At 39.3% G+C, this 22945-nt stretch overlaps 1 long non-coding RNA gene across 1 annotated transcript in view; it reads right to left on the bottom strand.

The window, feature by feature from the left end:
* Window positions 1-6354: 6354 nt before the first annotated feature.
* Window positions 6355-22945, bottom strand: part of LOC132420440 (uncharacterized) — a 134369-nt gene continuing 117778 nt past the window's right edge. Inside the window, exon 3 of the long non-coding RNA XR_009518370.2 lies at window positions 6355-6471. This is a non-coding gene — a long non-coding RNA (uncharacterized lncRNA). The remainder of the gene's footprint in view (window positions 6472-22945) is intronic.

Raw genomic sequence — 22945 nt, 5'->3', positions numbered from 1 at the left:
CATTCCACAAGAACGTGTAACAGTATACAAAACGTCAGTTACCAACTTCTGTGGCATTGACATGTACTGAGTGTTTACAGCCTGTAGATAACATGTTTTGTAGGAGTGCATTATAGCATTGTGTCACAGAAAGATCTGGCGTGCTTATCTTGACTTTATTTTACAAAGAAAAAAATAATCAGCTCCTCACAGGTGAGACTGAACACTTTGGACCAATGGGATAGAAAATGTGACATCAAGACAAGCATAGGACACATGATCTACTAAGTACAGTTCTACCTGGGGAGGCAACAGGACTGAATATCTGGAATATCCTGATCTTTCTCAAAGTCTAATAAATAAGACTCAATGTCAGGTTTCAAAAGAATATATTATTCCTGTTATAATTTCATGAAAACATAAAAAACTGAATAGATTCTGAAAACCTGAGGGGCTGGTTTTTTAACATTTCATGTTAAAGTAACTTTATTTAGTGAAAACTCTAAATAGAGCCCTAGAACCCGGTTAAAAAAAAGAGATACATTAATTATTTTGGATAATATTGCCTTTCACCAAGAAAGCTGAAAATCTGTGAGTTTTAAAAGAACTCCACTGATTCAGAATGGAGAAAAGTAAAGAGAGGCTAAATAAATGACCAGTAAGTAGATTACAAGAAGGGTGCATACCCTATACTAAATTCTATTTTAAATGGACTGGCAAAATTATTCTGCTGTATAATTATCAACACGTGTCAACCTGTTTAATCTGTAGTTCCCCTCAGCTCAAAACTTTAATACTAATTTTTCCATGCTCCTTTTCAGACACTGCCTAATAATTACCGTGGGAAGAAAAGTACACATAGTTTTGTGGTGAGCCAGACTTTTTCCCCATCTGTGCACTGACCACGTGGTCTATGAACATAACACCCTACTTCCTGTTTGGAGGAGTGACACAGGAACCCAGGTACTATGTATATGTGCTGCTAGGCCCTCAAAGACACTGAACTCTCAGCTTGAGGCAGAACTGAAAACATATGTGCAGAGGAATTCTTGCCACATGGTGCTCTCCAGCCTGCCCTGGGTATTCCTGGCCTTCATCTTCTCTGGTAGGGATGGTTCCAAATATGGGTACAAATGTTCAGGTTGAAAGGACTGCACACAGGCACATGGTACTTCACATGGACTTGGGGAGGAAAGGAGGATTGGAGAAAAGAAAGCTTATCATGATTTCAATTTGGTTTTTCTTTGGGTCCTAAATTAGTCTAATTCCTACATTATTTTGTTCACTACTTCAGCTCTGTTTTCTGATTTTTTCCCACAGGATTTGGTGCGGCCCAGAAAGTTACTCAAGTCCAGCGAGCCATGTCCAGTCAGCTAGGGGAGGCGGTCACCTTGAGTTGTCAGTATGAAACAAGCTGGAGCTGGTACGTTATTGTTTGGTATAAGCAGCTTCCCAGTGGAGAGATGACTTTCCTTATTCATCAGAGTTCTTCTGGCCAAAATGCAAAGAATGGCCGCTATTCTGTAAACTTTCAGGAAAGACGAAAATTCATCAGCCTCACCATTTCAGCCTTACTGGTGGAAGATTCTGCAAACTACTTCTGTGCTCTCCGGGAACTCACAGTGCTTGAAGTAATAGGAAAAGCCAAACAAAAACCCCAGAGCTCAATAAGAGAGAGCCCCCTTGCTGCGGGAGCCACGCTGAAAGGCACACCTGCAGATGCCAGACAAGAAATGGTAGTCCTGTGGTTGCTTAATCTGTGGTCTGGATCAGGAGATTTAATTCTAAATAAAATCTCCTGCTATCTCACTTGGGAACAGATGTCCAGAGTAACTTTCTACTAATACATACTCAGTCTTGAATTTTTGACTTTAAGTCCATCACACAGAACATGTGTAAAATTGTCTCATGTTGAAAATTTGCTCCATGATAATTTAAAGTGGCACTTCCACCTAAAGACACTCACATCACAAACCTGGGTCTAGTTATCTGAAATGGTCATGAAAATCATTTCCTTAGTCCTTTCCCCTTAGACTTTGTGTCAGGGTACAATCAGAGAAGCAAATTACAAGTGATCTAGAATAAGAGGCTCACTGTAGAGAATAGAACTCAGGCAATAGCTAGAGCTGGTGGAGGGGTCTATACAAAGCTGTTATCTTTGCATCTGGTGCTGAGCCTGAATTCACTGTTAGAGTGTCATTTGGGAAGGAAAGTTGGATGTGGACAAAAGCATGGACAGACTGTGACATGTACGGATACTAGAACCCATGAGGACAATGGTACCCACAAAGACACACTAAAACTTGTCTGTCTCTCACCTCCTTCAGTCTCACAATGGTGGGTGACCTCAAGGAGATGTGGGTGTCATTTACCCTCATGCCACACGCATACTTGGTCCAAGACAAAGAGAAGATGAGGAGGAGATCGGGTGGGCGGTAGAGGAGTTGTGAGTCAACAATAAGATGAGCTAGTTCATCAGCAGCCACATGTGTGAGTTGCCCAGTTCCTGGAGCCCTGCTCCAACCAGCAGAGCATAAAAAATGTGGCTACTTCATGACAACTACCTTCTAAACCTTGTGCAAGTCTTTTTTGTGGCCAACCCTAACCCAGAACAATACAGGGAAGCAAATTCTGGGACATAGATTTCCAGAGAGTTGAGACACTACAAAGCTACTACAGTACCCTCTATGTCAACTGTCACCCATCTATACCTCTTTTAACAACACAACTTTCAAATAAACACAACAGCAAAACTATGCTTCCTGTTAATAAGATGCAGTTATTCCCCATTCAACCAAAACCAAGCTAACTCTCTCCCGAAGAGAGTACACCCAGTTAATTTATCCATTTTGGGGTGGTGTTCTTTCCTCTTATACCTCATTCACACTGTCCCATTGAATCCTGCATCTTAACCACTGAGATACAATGAGATATGAGATAAACTTATACTTGCACATCATATGTTACCACAGGCAGACAAGTAGGGCAGAGATTTAAAAATGGTTAATGTATACATAACCAGATTCATATCAAAATGAAAAAGAAATTGTCATAAGTATTATAGTTCTTGTTTCTGCAAATGACCACATGATTGTAGGTGGTATTTATAACTACCATTTCCATTACCCATTCCATAACCTATTTGCTCATAGCAAGTACCTTCACTCACTGTACTACTTGACTTCCTAAAAAACAAGTTTCTTATTCAGGAGCAATGCTATGTGGAAAACCATAAAGATGAATAAGGAATTCTGCAAGTCCACCACTGTGGTTTTGGCAGAAATTTGCAAGGCATTGAAGGCAAATCCACTTAAATATTTAAGTGGAAATAATCTTGCCAATACCCAGGGAAAATCGATATATTGTATTCTGGGAAATATCATTAAGAATGATGCCTGATTTCACATCAGAAGGCACCAAGTGAAAACATTTTTGAAGTGTTAAAACAAATAAATAAAACTTTGAAACTGGCTTCTTATGAACATGAAAGGATATTTTAAAATTGTCTTTGTTAAAAATCACTGCTAGTAGGGGGGAAAGTCAAGGCACAGAATGGTAAACTGTATTTGCAATGCATATTTCTGATAAAGACTCAAATACAATATATATTAAAAGCTCATGTAAATCAATAAGAAAAGAGTTAATAAGAATGGCAAAATCTTGGAGATCCAATTCAGAAATATTATATCCAATAGCTAATAAATATACAAAAATTATCATTATTCATCAGGGAATATTATTATTATTCATTAGGGAAATGAAAATAAAACCTCATCTGTGTCCTTTTAGCATCCTGAGTGAATCAGTATGGCTAGGAGAATAGGACCTAAGAAGAGAGGGAAAAATAATGACTGTCTCCAGGAAAATAAGTGATTAAGTAAATTTCTTAGAAGCTCCCATCATTGAACTGATGTGGAGAAAACAACAAGCAGTAACAGAACACAGACCTGGACATTGAAGGAAAGGAAAGTTTTACTAGAAAAAAGAAAGTTGGTCCTTATTGGGCTTACTATATGTCAGGCACTGTAGTATGCATCTCAGATTCATTATCTAACTCAAATATCATAAACCCTATGAGATAGATTTTATTGTTCCAATTATTTTAATTTTTGGGAAATGAGACATAACTTTCCTAACTGTGAATATCATCTCTAACTTTTATTGCCAGCCAGAGTGTAGCATTTACGGGGCTCCTAAAGAGCAAGGTTTGAACTATGGAGAAGCACTTGGCCCCAGCACAGGCTGGCTGGATGTCTCAGTGATGGTGACATTACTGGTTTAAACAGGAACCTAAAGGGAACTAGGAAAGAAGATGCCAAACCTGGGCCCAAATTGCCCCAGGATCAGTAGATGAGGAAATCATCCACTAATCAGTTAACAGTGCTGAATGCTTTAGCAAGTTCCTTATGCAATAGTGTGCTGGGAAGAATAAGGGGCTACAGGGAAACATATTATTCCTTAAACACTCCAAGCATGTTTCTATATCAAGACCTATGCTCCTTGCCTTTGTCCTCTCTATTGTGATGTTATGCCCCCAAATATCTATATGGTGCACCTCTGAATTCCTTCATGTCTTTGCTCAAATGTCACCCCTTTGGGAATCTTTTATGTCTTTAATCTTTCTATTTTCCTTCCTTGGGAATCAGGCTCTAGCACACTGCATGCAGCAAGAAAGAAAGCTGAAGCACTGCCACCTGGTGTCCTGCTCAAATATTTTGTGATGCCTACACTGGCCTCGCTGCTGCCCTCTAGTGATAATTGGGTAAAATTGTGGTGAAGCCTAGTCACAATAGAAGCTGCCATTGCTGAACCAGTCAGTAAACTTCCCAATGCAGAAATCAGGGGAGAGAGGATTCAGGAGAACTGGCTGGTTGTTTTCTTTTGCTAGCCAGATGTGAAAGTGATTGATTTCAAATGACATATACAACACATGAGATGATTTTGCCTGTGGAGTTATAGGCTACCTTGGAAAGAAAGCTCAGAATTGTTGTGCAAGTTTGGGGTTTCTTCTCTGGTAAGTATAATTGTGTCTACTGCTCTGTCCTTTCTTGTACTATAGCAATATCCTGAGAAGTGGGAGCAAGAGTCAATAATGGGAAAAAATAAACAATTGTAGCCAATACTGGGTGGTACACTCATTTCATATTATAATATGCCCACCCAATCTCTCAATATGACACCTTAATGAATTGACTTCTCATTAACAGTAAGAACATGATAGACCACGGATACTTACGATAACACATGAAATCTGCCAGGTAACCTGCTACATATATCTCAGAAAAATATTGAAATTTATCTTGGGCTAGATTCCTCTGCAATTTCAGATTCTGTCTCCCAACACACCCCCCCACCCCCACCCCCACCCCCCGCAAGTTTCTGCACATTGCCTGCAGCTGGTTGAGTGCCTAAGCTAGGGAAGGTGTTGTGTTGGGTGATTTGAATGTGTGTTCTCACTTAATTCTTACTGGAACCCTTCAAGGTTGGGTCCATCCTACTTTAGGGAGACAGTGTAGCAAAGTGCTTGAGACCAAAGACTTGGGTTGTATTTCTAGATCTACCACTCGGTAGCTGAGTGATCTTCGGAAAACGACTTAATAATTTTTATGCTTCCATTTCCTCATATCTACCATGTGGATATTGACAGAATCTACCATGCAGGGTTCTTATGAGAAGTGAATGAGATGATGAATGCCAGTGCTGAGCCCAGCACCCCCAGAAAGATACTGGCTACTTGCAGAAAAGGGAATTGAACATGAGAGAGGTTCCATACCTTGTCTGGTGTTACAGAATAAGTGTCGGAGTGGAGCCCTCTCTCCATACCCTGTCTAGAGCAGATGCCTTCCCTCACCCCAAGAACAACTCTCTAGCTCAATACAATATTGTATTTTTTTAAGTGCTAATCACTATCTATAATTATCTTTCTTTAAAAATTCATTTATTCAATTCTTCCTCCTCCTACCGCACTGTAGGCCTTTTATATCCTTTCACTACAGAATCCTCTATGAGTGAACAATACTTAGTGCAGGAGGCTCAACTTATATGTGTGTGTGTGTGTGTGTGTGTGTGTGTGTGTATATATAAAATAAATGTACAAAAGATAAAATTATTTCTAGAGTCCATGCTATTCAAACACTGATATAAAAGCTTAAACTGGACTAATCTTTGTGTGTTTATCTAGAACTGTCAATATGTATATCCTGCAAGTCACTTCATCTAAGATTTAATTTATGCAATATATCTAGTGATCAATTGGCTTCTCCTCGATTTCAGGTAAGGTGGGTTGCTGTAGATTACAGGATTCTACCTTACTAGTTGCATGAATGTCAAGGCTGTTGGAGGTATGCCTGTCTTGTTCTGGATACATACCTTCCAATATCCAGGTGAATTTTTCAATGGATCAGTATTTTCATCAGAAATACGCTTCACAGCAAGTAGGCTTTATGATGGTGTGGTCATACCCACACTACCCTATTCATCAAGTGGTCTGATCTGGAGGAAAAAAAAAAAGGAACTTTACTTGTACTAGTTTCTGTTTGTCTAGCAGTCCATCCCTAACCTCAGCCTTTGCACTTCTAAATTGGGAGACATTAATGAGGTTTTTCACGATTTCCTTTATTAACCACAGTGGCATCTCTTTTCTTGGGAAGGAAAGTCAGAGGTTAGCCATTGAGATATCTTCCAATCCTGTTCCACTTTCCAGAACACTATTTGAGTGTGTGGAAGGTACTGTTCCCTGAGTTTAGTACCTTCCCCATGCTCTTTCCTTTATTTATTTCAGTTGTTCACTGGAAAGAAGGTTATATAGTCAATTTACACTGCCAATTTTCCGGAAGTACATTTAGATTCTGAACAATCTTAATTACTGCTATCTTGTACTGTTAAATTTCCCCTGGATGTCTTTTTTTTTTTTCCAGCTGTTTTTTAAGCTCACAGGGAACAGAGAGTATTGCTTTCATAATTTTCAGATCTCTTAAGGACATTCTGGGCACAAGATGACTGTTTAAACTAATATGCGTATGTTCAATCAAACTAGCATTATTCCTGGACTGTGACACGGGCAAGATAGAACATAATTCTTATTTACTTTTAAACAACGCTATTTGAGGTAAAATTGACATTCCACAAAATTCACCCATTTTGAATGTACAGTTCAGTGATTTTTGGTAAATTAGCTGACTTATGAAACCATTACAATAATCCAGGTTTAAACACTTTTATCACCACAAAAAACTCCTTCATGCTCAATTATAGTTAATCCCTGTTCCGATACCTGGCCACAGGCAACCAGTGATCTACTTTATATCTCCATAGGTTCCTTTTCTGAACATTTCATGTAAATGGAGTCATTCAGTACATTTAAGTTGTTCCATTTTTTGGCTAGTAGAAAGAAACCCAAAAAGCAGACTCCTGTTATTTTTAGAACGTATCTTCTCTACCATTTAAAACATTTACTGAGTATCACAAAATGTAAGTGGCATGGCAGATTCCAAACACCATGGACCCCTTACCAGATAGATATGTGTTCTAGTTATTACCAGGTGTTTGACCTGGAGTGAATTCCTCAATCTCTTTCAGCTTTAGTTTTCCTGTTGGTAAATTGGGAATGATAGTAATTCTATTGTGTGATTTCTGTATTCGAACAATGTACATAAAGCAATAGATAATTTAGCACATGGTATGTGTGCACATTTATAATATGAGGATTTTGTTGAAAGTCTGTATAAAAGATTCCTAACCGAAGTGTTTTTCCTGCCACAAATTGCCATCCCAATCTCTCTCAAGTTGAATGATTGCAGTGCACGATGGGGCAGCCCACTTCTGAATGGTTGTCAGCTCTGTTTGTGCTGTGGACTCATGGGGGATGTCCTCACTGTTTGTGAAGTTGGTCTCAAGAAAGCAGTGTTTGTGCCCTCCTTTTGAGTAACAGGAAACTGAGTCTAGGTCAGAAATTGTTGGTGTGTTTCTAGGCCTTGTATGGGGTGTTGTCTCTGATTGGCTGGGCAACCAGATGCAGAATCCTATTTTCTGAAGAAGAATATTCCTCTGCTGAGGATACTTGGGCAGGATAAATGGAGAGGAATCCTTTGCCAGCTCCATTGTTAATCCTGTGACTTCATCTTGGCCTTAAGTCCAGGGGCTGCTGAAGACATTCTGAACAGTATGTGGCAGTGATGGAGAAGGAGGGGATGTAGTCACGTAACTCCAGGTTCTATCTGGGAACGTGTGAAGACAATGAATACTCTGTAGAGAGATCAGTGTATGTCTGACCCTGCCTTTGTGAACAGAAATGAGCAGCATATTGAGTGTGGAACAGATTTCTCCATCTCTGCGTGTTCAGGAAGGAGGGAGCACCAATTTCACCTGCAGTTTCCCTTCCAGCTCTTTTTATGCTTTACACTGGTATAGATGGGAAGCTGGAAAAAGCCCTAAGGACCTGTTTTAATGACTTTAAATGAGGATGAAAAGGAGGAAGGATAAGTAAGAATCACTCTGAATACTAAGGAGGGTTACAGCTACATGTACATCAAAGGATCCCAGGCTGAAGACTCAGCCACATCTCTCTGTGCCTGCACACAGTGCCCTTCAGCCTCTGCAGCCCAAGCCTGTGCCTGGTGCTGCTCTGGTACCAGCATTGAGAAAGAGCCACGTGTGAGGTGGAAAAGGCAAATTCAATGAATTACAGTGTTTGCTATAACCAGGGGGAAATGCAATGATAGATAAACAAGAGTTCCAGTCACTGTAGCTCCGTCAACTAACGGGACTGTCATTACACATCACTCACCTCCATTCCCACCAGTATATTGGCCATATCATTGAATCAGATTCCTAGCCTCCTCTTTTGCCATGATTCCAAGTGAACTAGATAGTTACTCAAACCTTTCTAAAATAATCTGATTAAAGTAGGGTAATATTCACCACTCGTTGCTACATCCTACTTCATTGAAGGCATGTTCTTCAACACAAAAAAAAGAACAAAGAAGACAAATGGGAAAAGCAAATAAGTTTTTATTGATTTCTCCTAGGTTTTCACAAAAAACTTTCTTAAAGATTTTGAAGTGAATATACCTTCTTTTCCGTAAGGGAGTTAACATCCCAGTGCCCTATAAGCTCACTCTCATGTGGTTCATTTCCAAGAGTATTAGAGTGTATTATGTGTTGACTATTCATGCTCTCTCACCCTTACTATGCTAATCTTTAGCTGGACTATATTTTCTATACTTGGCCTCACTGTGGACTTTGGACACGGCAATGTGACCAGCTTTGACCAATGGAATGTGAGTGGATAGGAAGTATGTTATATCATAGCTAAAACTAAATATATTCACATGGCATGTCTTCTTTTGTTTCTTCCCTGCACTTACCAGGTAGTGGTTGTCTTTTCAGCTTTTATCCATAATGTGAAGAAGACGCAAGGTCCAGAATGGAAAGATAACTCATAGTAGCGGAACGGAATCGTCCTGTATCCAGGAGCAGAGCCTCAGAGTGCTGGGACTGCAGTTGACCCACAGCTAACATACCATGGACAACTCAGTAAACTTTGTTCTTGTGAGCCACTGAGATTGTCAGGTTGTTTGTACTGAGCATTGCCCTACTCAAAGTTGACTGATATATGAAGTCATATCAATTCTCTCTTCTAAATATTTCTCACATTCAACCACCTTCTTTTTTTTTTTTTTGCGGTACGTGGGCCTCTCCCGTTGCGGAGCACAGGCTCCGGACGCGCAGGCTCAGCGGCCATGGCTCACCGGCCCGGCCGCTCCGCGGCATGTGGGATCTTCCCGGACCGGAGCACAAACCCGTATCCCCTGCATCGGCAGGCGGACTCTCAAGCACTGCACCACCAGGGAAGCCCCAACCACCTCTTTTTACTTGCCTTGTTACTATCCAGGTCCAGGTGCTCATAATCTCTCACTGAGTTGGTTGGAATAACTTCTTAAATGTATCCCCTATCCATGAGCTCTTACTTCCCAAATCTATCCCTGAAGTTATCATTCTAAAATACACATCAGATTAGATTGCTGTTCTATTTCAGGACCTTCTATGGCTCCCCATGACCCAAAAGTAAAAACCAAGGTTTATGTGGCCATCTACAGTATTACTTCCAGTAAGTGTTCATCTTCCTCCCCAGTATTACACCAAGATTTCTGAACATCAGCCATATCAAATGAACTCACTCTCATATTTTCTTCTTATAAATATTATTTCTTTCTCAAGTTGGCAAAATCCTATTCAATCTTCAGGACCCAGTAAATGTCACATTTACTTTTAAAAAGATTTTCCAGGTTACATAAATTATATTTATTTGCCCTCTCCCTCTTTTAGTGTTCTGTGCACAGTTTTGTAAGACCACATATCTACTATGCTAAGAATATTTTTTGGTTTTAACTCTTCACTAGTCCAAATTCCTCAAGGATAGGGGCCCTTACATATTATTCTTTAATCCCAGCTGTTATTATTGTCCCTGACTTATAAGAACCATTCAGTAGACCTGCCTACAGCTTGACCACAGTTTACTTTTCACAAGTGCACTGATTAATGAGAGCTGGTTTGTGAAGCTGGTTTATATGAGTGGGCTGGAAACCTTCCACTGCGGGAACACTTGAAGATACTTCTACTTCATTATATCCCTCAAGCCAACACATGGCTATGTTTCCCACTCTTACACCTGGTTCTTACTTAAACCATCATCCCAGGAGGCCAATGTGCCCCCATCTAAGCATATGTATCAACACAGCCATACAGAAGTTTGTCTCCATATAGTCGTGGTTTTTAACATCAACTGTAAATGAAATGGTGCGTGAAAATTCTGTATGTTTTTATAACGTACCATTTCTATACTTTACGATATCTCCTTTGACTCTCTTCGCTCTTAGTACAGCTTACCCAGGACCTTATGATGAGTCAAGACAACTCATATCATTATGCGTAAAGACAACTCATATCATTAAATGAATCTTCCTCAACCTTCTGCTTTCCACATGAAACATTCCTGCTTTTACACATATAATTCACTTTCCCTCCCCTAATAATAAAAAAGATATCTCTCTTCCTTTTAAATAGTGCGCCTCTGTCCAAATGCTTCACCCACTCCATTCACTTTGACTTCTCTGGCACCTCAGCCCACTGATCGTCCAAACTCTATGGTCTGGTTCTTCAGGACTTTCTTGCTACTGATTTCTTCCCATCATTTAAAATATTCAAGCATGCTCCTCTGAAAAAATATTTAATATTCCTCCAAATTCATACATGCCTCTCCTGTAACCAATCTATTTTTTCTCAGAAATACCAATGATCTCTTTATTATTAAATCCAAAAGGTATTTTTTACCTCCTTCATCTAGACAAGTGTTTCTCAAATTCTAATGTGAGCAGGAATCTTATTAAAATGCAGATTCTGAGTCAGGAAGTCTCGGTAGGGCCTGAGCTTCTGCATTCAGAATAGCTCCCCGGTGATGCAGATGCTACTCACCTGCAGACCACATTCAGAGCAGCCACTTTCTGTAGTGCTTGCCACTCCTTTCGGAGACTTTTGTGTTCCTGGCAGGAAGGAGGTGAGGAAGGTTCACAAAAATTGTGAACTGCTCTTTCTTTCTCTATCTGACCAATAGAGGGGGCTGTTGTGTAAACTGGAAATGGTTTTTCTATATAAGATCAGAATAATCGCACAAAAACCTTCCTTCCCTACAGTTTAAAGAGATATTCGGACACCACTTTTTGCACAATGACATGTAAAGCATCTCAGACGCCAGAGGCAGGCAGTCTTGTTAAGACAGCCTCTCTCCCCACCCACCTTACAACGTCCATCAGAAGAAGAAATCTAAATCCTGTGTCATTCCTTCTCAACCTCACAGCAACCTGGGTTCAAGTCCACCAGTCATCAGACTTTTGTTTGTGGAGAATCTCCCAGAAAGGAGCTCACTGCCTCCTCACTGCTCCACCATGACCTTGGTGTTCACTTTGATGCTTGAGGTGCTCCTGTTCCTGAGTGAGTACTGTTCCATTTTACTCTCTTGTCTACACATGGAACATTGCTTTGGACTGACTTTGAATAGAGACTTTTTGTTCTGGCTGAGTTCATTGATTCAGCATTGATGTTTCAGGAGGAGCCGGAGCCCAGTCGGTGACCCAGCCTGACGGCCACATCACTGTCTCTGAAGGAGCCCGTCTGGAGCTGAGGTCCAACTACTCAACTTCTTTTTCGTCCTATCTCTTCTGGTACATACAGTACCCCAATCAAGGACTCCAGCTTCTCCTGAAGTACACATCTGGAAACAGCCTTGTCTCAGGTATCAAAGGTTTTGAGGCTGAATTTAGGAGCAGTGAGAAGTCCTTCCACCTGAGGAAAACATCAGCCCATTGGAAAGACTCGGCCAAGTACTTCTGTGCTCTGAGTGACACAGTGACTAAGACTACAGTGGGAGCTGAACACAAATCTCCTGAGACTTAGTAGCTTAAAGACTCAGGGTCTCAGCCTATGTTATTTTCAGGATGTTGGCATGTTCTGTGAAGGCAAACAGTACAGAGAATATAGAATCCTGAAAGTGTTTGGTTCTCATGGGCATCTTAGATTTCTTTTCTCTTTCGCAAAGAAAAGACTATTGTTTTCTTAATTTCAGTGCTCTCAGTGGTCTTGAGGCTGGTGGGTGGTTTCTTGTCAGTGTCACCTGAGAAGGCTGTGCCTATACTGTACTGTTTTGTTCAGAGTAAGTTTTTATGTCATAAAAAGAAAACCCAATCTTAATATTCTTTTTCAAAATATAGTTGACAATTCCAAGGTATTTGTTCTCACTTACTTAGTTTCGTTCAAACAAATGGGATTCTGGTTGGAATCACATTGGAAACTGACATTTTAGGATATTATGTTTTCCTACCCAAGAATATTATATGCCTCTTCATTTATTCAGGTCTTGTTTTAGTCCTTTAAAAGTAAATTTTGCTTGCTTGTTTCCAGAAAAGTTGGAAAAAATGAAATGAATCATTGAATAAGTGGAGAGTTGATGTCTAGTATTCTGTGTCTGTTCCTCTCTCTGAACAGGGAAGAGAGCCCACAGAAAGTGGAGCAGCATCCCCAGTCCACAAGTGCCAGGAGGGAAAGGTTTGTATTTTTAACACAGTCACACACGCAGCAAGAGTGAGAGTTCCAACCATTAAGAAGAACATATCTCTGTGCAGGTCATAGGCTCAGACTCCACCTTCTGCTCTGTAATCATGGGGACCCCGCCCACGTTCAGTCTGTTCACAACCCCACAGAAGGAGGCACTCACTTTCACACAAAATGATGTTTCTCAGAATTCATACCTGAGGTTGTTCTGTTTCCTCCTTTCTGCACACTTCGTTAGGCAATATAAAAATATTTTACGAATGATGCTTGTACACAAAGAGCTTACTACCTAACAGTCATAGGAATCTCTCTCTCATTAGACTTAAGCTTTATGAAGATATCAATTTTTTTTTTACCAATAAGCATTCACTGAACAATGGTTGAAAGAATGAATGGCTGATAATATTTATACCCATATATACAGGCAAATTTATAGCCAATGGTTAGAATTTGTATGGAAACTAATTTCAGCTCCCTATAAGGAAAAATGAACAATTAGAGGCTTTTCGAAACAAAACAGACTGCTTTGAGGTGTAAAATACTCCTCACTACAGGAACTAGTCAAAGAAAAGTGGAATGTCCATTTTCCAGTGATTTGCAGAAACGATTACAAAACAGTATGATTTTGCACCAAACTAAGAATTTTAAGTTTTAAATGAGGGAAAATACCGTGAAAGAACTGAACAACCAAAAAGCTTGTAAAATTCACCACAGATTAAAAAAAAAAAATCACTTCCAAATTCATGGAAATTGGATTTTGAATTTTTACTTGACGCATGTGTAGGAATTTAAGTGAGGGCAATGGTAGGAGAACACATTCCAAGCAGGGTAAACTTATTAAGAGCAGAGATCAAGAAACAATAAGCAAGAAGAATTTAGGAAATTAAAAGTTTTTAATATTACTGAAAGGGACAATTTTTATTGGATGGTACTGTGAGATAATATGAAATGTTAGCTTGAGGCAGTAGTTCATCCAAGAGGGCCACACACAGCTCAGAACTGGGTTTCTTTCCAGATAAAAATACAACTGTCATGAGATTACCTGTCTTTAGCATAAGCAACATTAAGGAATATCTTGAAATTGTTTTTTAGAATGAGCTATTAATCTAAATTTAAACTGGTAGATAATATCAAAGATTTACTTTTACAAGCACACTTCTAAATCTATAGAAAAACTGCATTTCCATAATGATTGATTCAATGAACAAATAAATTTCGTTTTCCCTGAGCAATTCTACCACCAACTAATCGCCATATTGCAGGAAAGGAAAAATCTAAACACTTTCCCAATGTGTTGCACTTTTATGATCACTTTGCAGCATGAGTTTTGTTTAGACGTAGGGGGAGACTAATAGCTTCTCTGCCTTCATTAACCTCCCGTAAAGGACAAACTTTTAAATCAAATAATACAGACCAAACAAATAAAAATAACTACATTCTGCTTTGCTTTGTACTTTGTTCTCTTCCTCATCTGGCTGCAAAAACCCTTGCATGATTTTCACTGAAAATAACTCCTGAATACATGTGAGATTTTGCCCTCCTCAGTACTTGTACTGGTAGAGTTTAGATATGTTCCCATCTACTTCCCTGCTCTTCAGGGTACTGAGTTGCCATAAGGATAAGCCAGACAGATAGTCCTTCAACATTAAGGCTAATTTCTAACTTACCCCCACTGTGCCTTTTATCATCACAAACATGTTTGTTGTCTAATTTGGTTCACTATTAGAAGAGCATGATTTGGTGTACCTAAAAAAAGGATATTTCTTCGGGCAGCAATATACTAAATTTTTAGGGGTCTTATAGCTCCATTTTTCTATTAAATGGTGCAGGGTTGAGAATCAAGTAAGCATAAAAAATAGACAGCAACACCGTAGTAAAACTAAAATTGTTATTCCACCGTTTGGTGATTTAGTTTATATCCACATCGTTCAGAAAGAGAAAGGCTTTCTTCAAAAGTAGGAACTGAGAAGAATGAGGAAGAGAAATCTATCTTATCGAATAAAAGACTTTCTGTAATACTCAGTGATGGATGAAGTGAGAGATGTGGAAATTTCCAGTCAAAGTTTGTACATTTTACTTTCATCAAATGTCTATGATCCATCCCAGAAAAGCAACCCATAGATTTAGAATAGCCCCACTCACCATCGTTTCATCAAGGAAAAGTTTTCCTGGTGCTGAATGTTGGGTAATGCTATATACTATATACAACTGAATGTTGGGTAATGCTATATTTGGGGTCTTGAATGGTGGAGGAGACCAAGAAGAATTTAAGAGAAAGGGAGGGGAAATAAGAATAGACCATGGACAGAGAAGATTTGTCCAAAAGAGACTATTCAAGATTTGCTTTAATCTATTATTAACATTGAAATTTGAAAGAGTTATTAGAATAGGTTCACAGACTCTCAAAGCTAGAAACCATTGTGGAAAAGAGGGTAAGCACAAAGATGCAAGCCATGAACACATCTGCTTTGCAGACAGATTCATATAAGTGGATATCTGTGGTTTTCGTGGGTTTTTTTTCTGCACAGTAGAGCTGCCATATCATTGTGAGCTGTGGAAGTTAATCACTGGTCCATTTTAGGGAACATCATTCATACCTTAGCCTAAAATATAGAGAAAGACAATGCAGAGATATGAAGAAAGACAGATCTGAGAGCATCATCAGAGCCTATATATCCAGCTCTGCCTGGAACGGCAAAAGTCAAAATACTCTCATTGGGAAGAAGCCAGCATGAGTTGAGATTCTGTCATTTACAACAAATAGATCCATAATTAATACAGAAGAAGGTGGGGGGGGGCCTTTTGGTTTTGTACTATTTTATGAGCTGAATTTATGGTACTTAGAAGCATTTTTCAGTTAAAATAACTAGAGTTATGTAGATACAGATCATCACTGGTCTACCTTCATTATAGTAAATATGAACCAGGTTAATCCTATGTATGTTTTATGAATTTCTGATGGGAAAAAATTAGAAAAATACTGAAAACATCCACAACTCTGCCACATAGACACTCATTATATTTACTTATTTCTATCTTTTTCACAATTTTGCACATTGTTACATCATAGAGACAATTTTACGTCCTTTTAATTAACACTCACTTTTGTCATTAAAAATACCTTGTATTCATACTTTGAATTGATTATTCTACTATTCTACACCATAGATATATCACACTTAACTTTATAATTTTCCTGTTTGGGGATATCTTGATTATTTATTTCCAGTTTTTCATCATTTTCAATAGCATTATGGTATACGCCTTTAAATAAAAATTTGAATTTGAATTTCTCATCATTTTATTAGAACAGCATCCTAGAACTGGAATTAGTGGTTCAGTGGGTAAAAACAGGTTATAGTCTTTTTGTTCCTTGTGTCTCGGGAATGGGGAGTTAGTGTTTAGTGCGGACAGAGTTTCAGTTTAGGAAGGTGAAAAATTCCGGAGATGGATGATGGTGGGAGCTGCACAACGATGTGAATGTACTTAGTGCCACTGAACTGTACAGTTAAATACGGTTAAAATAGTATGTTTTATATTATGTGACTTCTACCACAATAAAAAAACATTTCCAAAAAGTATTCTCAATGTATCATCTCTACTCCCTAACACTTTTCTTACTTGAACCCACTACAGTCAGATTTTCATCCCTACCATTCCGCTGAAATCACTCTTGCTGAGGTCACCAGTGAGTTTTAAATTTTATTTATTTATTTGTTTATGTTTTTATTTATGGCTGTGTTGGGTCTTCGTTTCTGTGCGAGGGCTTTCTCTAGTTGCAGCAAGTGGGAGTCAATCTTCATCACGGTGCACGGGCCTCTCACTATTGCGGCCTCTCTTGTTGCGGAGCACAGGCTCCAGATGCGCAGGCTCAGTAGTTGTGGCTCATGGGCCTAATTGTTCTGCGGCATGTGGGATCCTCCCAGACCAGGGCTCGAACCCGTGTCCCCTGCATTGGCAGGCGGATTCTCTACCACTGCGCCACCAGGGAAGCCCACCAGTGAGTTTTATATCAACAAATCCAATGATGCATTACCATTCCTTATCTTATTGAGTGTCTCCGAAGAACGTGGCATTATGGCTACTCTCTCCCTGAAACACCATCTGTGCCTGGATTCTGGAACTCCACATTCTCCTGGTTTGCCTTCTTCCTTGCAAACCGCTCCTGCTCAGTCTCCTTTTCCTACATCTTCCTCCTCTTGCTGGTGTCTACATGTTGTGTTTTCTCAGAGCTCAGTCCTCAAACATTTATTCTCTTCAAATGATCTTGGAGGGGTTCAGCACATGCCACCCCAAAACAGGCCACTAGTTTAAAAGCACTTAAGCCTAGCCACTTTGGGTCTTCATTTTTCTATGAGGACCCCTATGTACATGTAAAAATTATTAAATAAAATCTCTATGCTTTTCTCCTGTTAACCTGTTGTATGTCAACTTACTTCTCAGGTCCAGATGGAGAACCTAAGAGGGAACAGGTAAAGCTTTAGCTCCCCTACAATCTCATCTAGGGATATGGCTTTAATTACTATTTATACATTGATGACACACAAATTTACATTTTCATCCCAACCTTCTCTATTGAAAGCCAGGCTCATATATACTGTAATCTGTGTCACATCTACACTGGATATCTAATTGGCATCTAACATATCCTTAACATAAGGCCTGATTTCCCCCCATAGGTTCTTCCCTCACTCTTTTCCATCTCAAAAAAAAATGGCAATATAATTCACCTTACCAGAAATCCTGGGACTCTTCCTTAATTCTTCTGTTTCTCCCATACCCCACACTGTCAAACAAACCTGCCACATAAGATTCATTTTTTTCTCATAAAAAGTTTGACTTTGTTTTTCAATTCAAACAATGATGTTACACGATGGGTTTCAGTGACCACCAATTCATTTTTGAATTCTAAGATGACAGATAGATAGATAGATAGATAGATAGATAGATAGATAGATAGATAGTTAGATAGATAGATAAGATCAAGGAATCTTGTCTCGAGGTTGCTGCCTAGTTAAAACACCTCCCTGTCTTGCAATATTTCTTGCCTAGCTGTTCAGGACTTTCCCTCAGAAGCCAGGAGCCAATGAATTGCTTACTTCTTTGGTACCCTGGAGATTTTAGACTCTGGAGCAATGTATCATAGTAAGATTCAGAATGGTGGAGGTTTTTTTAAGGGAAAGTTAAGAGTGGAAAGTGAAATGGGAAAGAGGAAGCCTGACATCTGGATCTCAAGCATGTTCTAAAGCAGTTTTAGGGAAAAAAAATTCTAATACACAAAGCCATACACACACACACGCACACACACACACACACGACTAGATTCCATTAGAATTATCTATGCCTGCACAAACCTTGGCAAACCTTCATATAATTTCAAGAATATAGGAATCCCAGTTTAAAGTCTACTGGTCTAAAATGGGACAGGGAATTCCCTGCAGTCCAGTGGTTAGGACTCTGCACTTCCAGTGTAGTGGGCATGGGTTCAGTTCCTGGTCAGGGAAATAGATCCCACATGCCTTGCAGCACAGCCAAAATTACAATACAATACAATACAATAAATACAATACAAATAAAGAAAAAATACAATACAATACAAATAAAGAAAAAAAATTTTTTAAGTAAAATAAAATGGGACACTCTCACTAACACACTTGTAACAATATACTTTCTGAGAACTCATTCCTCCCCACTGATCTGAGATAGTATCTTTTAACATATACTAAATTTCCATATACAATTAGGCTTAATTATTGATTTGCTATTCCATTTAATTGACCTATCTGCTTAGTCTTAACTTGTACTTAAGAATGTTCTTGGGGCTTCCCTGGTGGCGCAGTGGTTGAGAGTCCGCCTGCCGATGCAGGGGACGCGGGTTCGTGCCCCGGTCTGGGAAAATCCCACATGCAGCAGAGTGGCTAGGCCCGTGAGCCAGGGCCGCTGAGCCTGCGTGTCCGGAGCCTGCGTGTCCGGAGCCTGTGCTCCACAACGGGAGAGGCCACAACAGTGAGAGGCCCGTGTACAGCGCAAAAAAAAAAAAAAAAAAATGTTCTTTCCTTTCTCTTTCTTTTTACTTTCATACAACAGACAATATGCTCTTTTCTTCCACATTTCTTTTAACTGTTTTTTATTTTTGCATATGAATGATATAAAAGCTGCTTTTAAATTATTGTTTACCTGTCTTCTGATAGTGGCTTTTCTTGTTTTAGGTTTTCTGATATATCATTATTTCATCTGCAAATATGCAGATGATATTTTACCTGTTTCTTTCCAATTATTATGCTTCTAATTGTTTTTTCTCTTGGCCGACTGCATTATGTAGTAGCTCCAACACAATGCTAAATAGTGGTAAAGGTAGTGGACATCTTTGTCTTTCTCCTAACTTTAGTGAGAAAGCTTCTAGCATTTCCCCAGAAGTAGGTGCTGCTCTGAGGTTGTGGCATATGCATTTTTCTATGTTAAGGAATTAGCTATTAATTACTTTTCTAAGTGTTTTTTTAACATGAATGTATACTGTATTTTGTCACAGGCCTTTTCTGCATCAATGGAAATGATCATATGACTTTTCTTGTTAGCTCTAATGCCAGTGATGAAGCTACTCACTTTTTTTTTAAACATCTTTATTGTAGTATAATTGCTTTACAATGGTGTGTTAGTTTCTGCTGTGTAACAATGTGAATCAGCTATATGTATACATATATCCCCATATCCCCTCCCTCTTGAGTCTCCCTCCCACCCTCCTTTTCCCACCCTTCTAGGTGGTCACAAAGCACCGAGCTGATCTCCCTGTGCTATGCAGCTGCTTCCCACTAGCTATCTATTTTACATTTGGGTGGTCACAAAGCACCGAGCTGATCTCCCTGTGCTATGCAGCTGCTTCCCACTAGCTATCTATTTTACATTTGGTAGTGTATATACGTCAGTGTTACTCTCTCACTTTGTCCCAGCCCTTTCCCCTCCCCGTATCCTCAAGTCCATTCTCTACATCTGTGTCTTTATTCCTGTCCTGCCCCTAGGTTCATCAGAACCATTTATCTTAGATTCCATAGATATGTGTTAGCATACGGTATTTGTTTTTCTCTTTCTGACTTGCTTCACTCTGTATGACAGACTCTAGGTCCATCCACCTCACTACAAATAACTCAATTTCATTTCTTTTTATGGCTGAGTAATATTCCATTGAATATATGTGCCACATCTTCTTTATCCATTCATCTGTCGATGGACACTTAGGTTTCTTCCATGTCCTGCCTATTGTAAATAGTGCTGCAATGAACATTGTGGTACACGACTCTTTTTTTTTTTATGAAAATGAACATTTATACTTGTTACGATGTTTAAATGTAAACTTACAGAACACCAGTTTCCATTCACATACACTGAGCTGCTAAATATGTTTGTTGAACTTGTCTTTTCTAGTTTTCTATATTACTTTAAATATGATTCTAAGTTTAGAAATCAAATATTTGGGTGTATTTGAATTAACATTGCATAACTCTTTTTGAATTATTGTTTTCTCAGGTATATGCCCAGTAGGGGGATTGCTGGGTCATTTGGTAGTTCTATTTTTAGTTTTTTAAGGAACGTCCATACTGTTCTCCACAGTGGCTGTATCAATTTACATTCCCACCAACAGTGCAAGAGGGTTCCCTTTTCTCCACACCCTCTCCGCCATTTATTGTTTGTAGATTTCTTGATGATGGCCATTCTGACTGGTGTGAGGTGATACCTCATTGTAGTTTTGATTTGCATTTCTCTAATGATAAATGATGTTGAGCATCTTTTCATGTGTTTGTTGGCAATCTGTATATCTTCTTTGGAGAAATGTCTATAATAGCAGATTCTATTTTGTACATTTTATTAAACATCCCCACAGGGTTAAGTTGAATAAACTTGACGTAGCAGACACAGCATTTATTGCTGGCTGCCTATTATTGCTTGAGAAAATCACTTATCACCTTTAACTAGATACATTCTTGCTGGTTCTGACCTGGAATGTTGAAATCACCATCTGTGTGACAGGAGAGAGAAAATTCCATGCAAATGTAAAACTCTCTTGTAAATGTTACTTCTTCCAAACAATTGTAACCATTCCTTCTATTTTTCCCAAACTAAAATTCCCTTCTTTGGGAATATTCCTGCTAAGTATCCTCATTAGGAGAGAAAAAATCTTAAGACATCTAGAAATTCTGCTAACATTTTTGTGGTTCCAGATTTGATATGATTTGGCAATGCTCTTATTCAGAAAAAGAGCAATCATGTTCCCAGGAAAGTGTATCAGTTGACAAATAGCCAGACCCCCCAGTGGCCACCCCAAGTCTGCTGTTTACTCCTCAAGCAGAAATGAGAGGGTTGGGAAAGACATAGCACAGTTCACCTTGGACCCTACATCTCCAAGAGGGATTTAATTCCCAGCTGAGGTACAATGACACTGTGCTTCAGGAAAATGCTAGAAAAAGCAGTCTCCCTACTTCATGTAATTTCATACATGAGGAAGACTAATACCCAAAATTAACATCAAAGAAGATCACAGCTCTTTACTCACCACAGACTCTCAGCCACTTACCTCAGGCCCACAGGAAGAAATAAAGGAAGGGAAGAATGGGGATAGATTGCCAGGGCCAGGCCTTTAGCTAGGGAATGCAGCTGAGAAAATGTGGTTAAGTGGTAGCACCTAGAATCAGCAGGGTAAGGACTGAATGCAAAGACTAGAAGAGAACTTTCCTCCTTAACCTCTCCTCTTCTTTAGTCCCTAATCCTTCCTGTAATATAGAAGATCGCAAAACAGGGTTTCGTATACCTAATATGTAAAATATAAGAAATTATCAGAGTTTGCACAGAAGCCCAGACCTAAATATAAGAAACACTTAGATTTTTGCAAGTGTACTACCATTTTCAGAGTTAGCCAGATACGAGGTTGCTCTCTCACATCTGAGAACATATGAAAAGAAAGATACTGTATTTCCCTCCTTTATACTTATATAGAGAACTTAGAAAAGGCCTAACTCTTTCAGCTAATTTATAATTGTTCAGAGTGGGAAATACAACAAAGCCATAGGAGACCCTAACCAGTTAAGGGAAAGAATCAGGTCTTCTCTCAACTTTTTATTTATGCCCCTCAGAACATAGTACAGAGAATCATACAGGCAAAGCACATGCATTGATCCCTTATAGGTGAGGGGAGTGAGGAAGGGAGTTCCAGGCACTAAGGATATTAAGCCAGTCATCACTAGAGAACATTCTGACACTATGTTTTGTTTCCTTTCTTTTTTGTTCACTCTTCACCTCTCTGTATGTTCTATCTTCCTTTAATTTAACACAAGGAATTTCTTTTTATTAAGGGAAATGGAAACAAAATTCAATTTAAAAGTTCAGACCACATGGGGGCAGTGCTTCACTGACAGAAGTGACTGGCTGGAAACTAGAACTATGTGAATGGAAGCGGCAGGAGTGAGTATATTCAATGATGCATTTTGCGACAAGCGAGATTTTGATTGGTTGTGAAAACACAGTGAAGATCACTGGGGCTTCCAAACCAAAAGAAGCAGAAAAATCTAGAACAACGAACTAGAACAATTGAACATGGTCCGTTTCAGGCCTCCAAACTGAATCCTCGGAGACTCCAGGAAGAAGCAGGAATGGAGCCTCACCTGCAAGCTTCACTGATGCTCCTGTGTGTGCAGCTAAGCTGTGAGTGGGGAGGACAAGGGGGGGCAGGGGGAAGGGTCAAGCCAGGGAAATGGGGCAACTCTGGTAAGGATATTTAGGGGGGATCTCGGGGACAATCCAGAGTTTATATTAAGGAATTTTGTAAAACAAATAGGAAAAGTTCTTTATTTAAAAAAAAAAAGTTTCTTTCTTT

The sequence above is a fragment of the Delphinus delphis genome, chromosome 2, assembly GCF_949987515.2.
Source record: "Delphinus delphis chromosome 2, mDelDel1.2, whole genome shotgun sequence".
NCBI lineage: Eukaryota > Metazoa > Chordata > Mammalia > Artiodactyla > Delphinidae > Delphinus > Delphinus delphis.
Note: the sequence above shows the minus strand (reverse complement) of the source record. Positions and strands in the feature narration are given on the sequence as shown.